This window comes from Sorex araneus, chromosome 3 (assembly GCF_027595985.1).
Source record: "Sorex araneus isolate mSorAra2 chromosome 3, mSorAra2.pri, whole genome shotgun sequence".
NCBI classification, from domain to species: Eukaryota; Metazoa; Chordata; class Mammalia; order Eulipotyphla; family Soricidae; genus Sorex; species Sorex araneus.
In genome coordinates, this window is record NC_073304.1 from 133,355,292 (window position 1) to 133,361,362 (window position 6,071).

The window sequence follows — 6,071 nt, forward strand, 5'->3', positions numbered from 1 at the left end:
GTGTCACATGAGACAGACAGAGCCAGAGACAAAAAGGAACAATCAGAAGCAGCTTGATTCTAAACACAATTAAAATTAAAATCCCTAAAACTGTACAAGTTAAAATTAAGGTAAGCTAACATGGTCTGTAATATGATCAAAATTCCAAGAAAACAGCTGGGTAGGGGAGCAAGAATTTCTCAGTCAAGGTAGAAACCAGATTCAATAATAAGTGGCCACTTTTAACTGTTTACGTGACAATCATAAACTGCAGTGGCAGGGAATTTTTGATGTTTACCATTTGAAACACACTGGCATCAGTTTCAGTCTCATCTATAGACTGGCTAGTGTGACTTTCAGGAACTGGCTCATCAAAAAGGCAATGTCTGTTGATGTGTTCAAAAAACTAAGGAACCTCCCTTTTGTCTAAGAAATCAAGTTCAAAGAGAGGAAAAGGGAAATATTCCCTTTGATATATCAAGACATGATGGCGAATTGTCCTTTAAACAATAAATAACAGGTAGTCCTGAAGCCTTGCAGTGTTTCCACAAGGAAATATTTCCCATGAGAGACAAGGTCCCCTAAACACCACATAGCAGTGTCTTTTATCAGAGTGAGCTGTAGATTCATTATCGTTTGAAAGAAACTCAGAGTTACAGCTTCATTCTTTGATATTACTACAAATGAAGATAAAGGTAAAGGTTAGTCAAAGGATTAGCACTAGGGATACTGTAAAAGACTGATCAAACTATACCCACAAAGTAGCTAATTGAGTCTCCTCTATACCTGAAAGTAAGGTCTGAATTCCGTATTTCTGAACTTCCATTGTATAAAGTGGTAATGTTTTTTTTCAGTATCATTAATCCTAACTTGCTTCATCCAAAATTCACATGAGTGTCCTTACCAGAAGCCAGCACAATAGCACAGCAAGTAGGTGATTGCATTTCATTCAATTAACCTGGATTCAATAACTGGCATCAAATTTGGTCCCCTGAGAACTGCCAGGAGTGTGTTACCCAAAACAGAGAGAGAGAGAGAATAACCATAACATAATGTGGTAATCACTTTGTTTGTATTTTTAATCTTTTTTAAATATACACAGAATCAGAACACTACAGTTTTTATTGTTAGATAAATAAGCCATTGACCCGGTTACCTATGAGTAACTAAGTAATCTGGAAGACAATTTATAGTCTATTGCTCTTAGCATATGTGACCCTAAGAGAATGGTTTGACATTATGGATAAGAAGAGAAGGTGAGAAGGTAAGTTGGATTCCTGAGGGCAAAAGATGAAATTTCAGCTCTGTAGCTCAATATCTGTTCCATCTTAGGTATCAGGAAGGCCTCTGTATCAAAGTGACTGATAAGAAAAGTAAGAGGCAAAGAGATACAACAAAAGGTTGGAATCTGAACCTTACATGCACAAGGCCCTATTTGATCCCTGGCTCTGTTAGGCTCCCCGAGCACCATTAGGTGTGGGTTCGAGTCGAGCCACAATCGGCCCAGTCAGTCCCCAGCACAGACTCAAGCACAGAGCCACCTGATGGTCTGATGGGCTGTTGGTCTCACACTGCCAGTTGTATCATCTCATGAAGTGGATCTCAGCTCCCCAACTAGCACTGAGGAGGTCCCCCCAAATAAAATAGAAATAATAAACCTAGCTGTTTTCTTTAATCATTAGCACAAATAAGTATTATGAGGAAGATACCAGAGCAAGAAAGACCAAGCACAATTGTGCAGCAGTCTAAATTCCCTAGAGTAACTCTCTCCTGTCCGAGAACATGCCTCAGCATAGACTTGTTCATGATTCCATGCAGTAGCTTATGTCTTCCAGTGTATAGCTAATCAGCAGACTTTGAGAATTCTTTCTGTTTTGAACAATTTCCCATGTTATAAATCTGCTTCCTTCAGGAAGGAACCAGAATTTTATTTATTTACTTTTCCAGATTCCCTTGAAACTAACGCATATGACTTCAATTCCTTTGATCACATAGTCCAAATTTGCTTGTAGAAGAAAAAATTATAATCACATGGCGTCCATTTTCTGGATCCCTCTGGACCAACTATTGCATATTTCAGATGGAGCAATGATTGAAAATAGCACCATGCACAGAGCACTCGGGTGAATTCTGTTAGTGCCTACTAGTTAGCATTTGAGTAACTCCTGGTACCATTTATTCCTTTGTCAAAGACTCCACACATAATTCGCTTGCCTGTTACAGTGTTATGACCTACATAATATCTTAGAAAAGTGTATTAATCACCTAGTTCAGTGAATTTGCAATCAAAGATTCTGTCAGCTTCCTGCCCTTAAGCCCACTATCTCATCACAGTTCAAAAATGTACACTCAGTAATATTTGAGAAGCAAACGAGTGTTCATTAAAATAACTAAAGGAGAAAAAGGGAGTCAATCATCTTCAGAAAATTAGAAAGTAAAATGTAATGTACTTTCTTTTTGGACCACACATGGTGGTACTCAAGGGCCACTCCTGGCTCTGTTCTCAGAGCTACTCATGACGGTGCTTGGATGATCATATGTGATGCTACGATTAAAACCAGGTTGTCCATGTGCAAGGCAAGCAAGCAACTTGCCTGCTGTACTGTCTCTTTAGCACCATAAAGCATTGCTTTAAAAAGTTTTTCTATTTAAGGACCAGAAAGGTCCTACATTGTACAGAGTTCTTGCATGTAGGCATCCAGGGTTTAATGGTCTGTATGGTCCCCTGAGCACTCTCATGGAAATAGCACCTGAGTGCAGAGCCAGAAGTAAGCCCCAAGCATCACCTGGTATTAACCAAAACAAAATTAAAGTTTTCATTTAAAAAATAGTGGAGGGGCTGGAGTGATAGCACAGCAAGTAGGGCATTTGCCTTGCACGCAGCTGACCCGGGTTCGATTCCCAGCATCCCATATGGTCCCCTGAGCATGGCCAGGGGTAATTCCTGAGTGCAGAGCCAGGAGTAACCCTTGAACATCGCTGAGTGTGACCCAAAAAGCAAAATAATAATAATAATAATAAAAATAAATAAATAGAGGACAAAAGTAGTGGAGGGCTGGATTGATAGTACAGTGAGTAGGGTGTTTGTCTTGCACGTGGCCAACCCAGATTCAATCCCTGGCATCCCATATGGTCCCCTGAGTAACGCCAAAACTAATTCCTGACTGAAGAGCCAGGAATAACCCGCCCCCCTGAGCATTGCCAGGTGTGACTCAAAAAGCAAAAAAATAAGAATAAATTTAAAATGATGGGTTAAAATTTTATATAGGAAAACAATAAAAATTGGTCATGGGGCATTTATGATTATCATTTAATATGTTTTCTCCACAAATTGACTACATATGTAAGTGCATGAATAAAGTCCCATATATATTTATAATAAATATGTGTATATATTATGTATATTATCCCAGCCATGAAGTATGAGAAATTGTCAGTGTCCAAAACTGGAAGACATCAACAGCAATCTGTAGTTTTAACTTGAACTCACAAGATCAGGATGTGGCATGCAGTGGAAAACAATTCTGATAGCCTAAAAGTCTAACAAAGTAAAATAATCACTTGGTTATATACATAAATTATTGCTTTTACATTCATTAAATAAGTTTTCATAATATTAACAGCTTTGTAATTTTGTTAATAAATAATAAATATTATCTATTTTGAGACATGTATATGACACTATCCTAAATGCCAGAAATGCTTAGCAGCTAGTAATATATCATTTGCCACTGGTTTTATTAAACTCAGCTCTTCCATGTTCTCTGAAACTGCCTAATGGATATGTAACCTGTATGGCAACTGGACTGTCAGTTCCTTGATATTTTAATAAGACTCACATACATGCTTTGAAAAGTTGCAAATACCACCCCCCAATAATTGTAAACACATAAGGTTACACATTCCTGTTATCAGCCTTGCATGAACTATACACATTCAATTATATACCTTCTGACCTCTTTTAAAAATACAAGAATGAAACTCATTTTCTTTTCCCTGACTTCAAATTTGATTACCAAAGAATTGAATTTAACAAAACTGATGGTATAGCAAATTGGGAGCAGATAATTTTCTAATAGAACATAACAGTATAAACAACTTCAAAGTAAATATTTGTTATCTGGGATTAGATGCCCTTCTGTTTAACTTTAATTACATATAGATATTCCATAAACTCTATATCCAATTCTTTTATGCTGTGACATACTTTCTAATTCTGTGAACTCCTATACAGTACAATAATTAATAAATCAGGGTTTGAAGCCGGGTCTCTCCATATAGGTCACAGCACTAACCACTATAGCCATGAGATCTGGGCAATTTATTTCACCACTATGGGCCTCTATTTTTGTCATCCATAAAGTAGCTATCACCTTACTTCACACGGTTAAGATTTAAGTGAGTGGATATATATTTATAGCTCCTAGAACTTAATGAAACAGAGCCAAGGATGTTAGTTAATGCAGAACAACTAAATTACCTTTCTTTTGTCCTTTTTTTCAACTAAACTATGCCTGACATTCTGATACAAAGAATGTTTGAAACTAATTTTTCTTCTCTAAGAATTCCACTACACTTACATTTCTTAAGAAAATGGTGTTTATCCTTGACCAATGTAGAGACTAGAGGGCTTCGCTTGTGCAGCAGAACATTCAAATATAACTTCTGAATCCGCCAAAAGATAACACAAGCTTTGTTTTGTATTCACAGAGAATTGGTTTTAAACTTCTATGAACACCCAAATCCAAGGATGTTTAATTCAAGGATTGGATAGATAGTACACTTGGAAGGGTTATTTCCTTGCATGTGGCCTACTGAGATTCATTCCCTGGCAACCCACATATTCCTTAGAGCCTGCCAGGAGAGCTCTCTGAGCACAGAGCCAGATATAAGCTCTCAGTACTGTTGGATGTGTCTAAAACCTAAAAAAAAAAAGATAGAAGTTCATAACAATACAAGCATTCACTATAGAGCAAGCATTAAAGGAGCCAAATATTTTTTTTAATAATGTAGGAGTATTGCTATTCATTCAGCCATTGAATAAGCTGATTGAATTGGGCATGAACTCCACATTACTTTTTTTTAACTCAGAATTTTTATTTTATTATTTTTTTATTATTCTTTTATCCCCCTTTTTATTGATTCACTGTGAGATACAGTTACAAAGCTTTCATGTTTGAGCTTCAGTCATACAATCATCAAATACCCATCCCTTCATCAGTGCACATTTTCCACCACCAAAATCCTCAGTATACCCCAACACCCTAGCTCCTCGTTCCAATCCTTCCCCTGCTTGTGTGGCAGACAATTTCCCCCATACTCTCTACTTTGGTTACATTCGATATTTTGATGTCAGTCCCATCATCACCACTCAAACCTGCCGAAAAGGCAATGCTAGACGATTTGTTTTGTATTGCTTATTATGGATAGAATATAATGTCCAGGACATTCTGCAGCACTCTCTTCCGGGAGCTTTAGTTTATAGACTGGGTCTTGGTCGTTGATGAGATTACATGGTGCCAGGGGCAGTTTGTGGGTATGACTACCAAGCTCCTGGAAGACTGGGGATGAGGCCCAGTCCCTACCCAAGTGGCCTTGGAGATCTCAGTCATGGGTGCCCACTTGGGTTCCCACTCGCGCCACTGGCCCTCACTGTATCTTTTGATCTCTTTCAGGATTTATGTGTCTCTGAAATAAAGCCAATAAATGAGTTTATATAGCTGAGCCAGAGGTGGTTTGTGAGTGTGGCTCCCACATACCTAACTTTTGCTCGTTTAATGTCTTGGCAAACTTGACCGCAAATTGGCCTCTGGTCAAAGGCAAAGCAGCAATTTGGGGTATCTAGAAGTCTGAAGGGACCATTAAGCTGCTGATCCATCACTCCGAAGGTATAGGTTGACCTGCTGGTGGCACCATACCCCCTCCAAATAAATTTTAAAAAGTGAAAATTTAAATAAAAGGAACCAAACGAAATAAAAAGAATGAAATAATAAAACAAGCATAAATACATAAAATGGAAACTTAAAAAATAAATTAGTGAAGACAACAATTTGTTCTTTGAAACAATAAACAAACCAGTAGTTAGACTCACA

At 37.7% G+C, this 6,071-nt stretch overlaps 1 pseudogene; it reads right to left on the minus strand.

The window, feature by feature from the left end:
• LOC101559237 (kinesin-like protein KIF23) overlaps positions 1 to 5,857 on the minus strand; it is a 65,393-nt pseudogene extending 59,536 nt beyond the window's left edge.
• Positions 5,858 to 6,071: the final 214 nt, after the last annotated feature.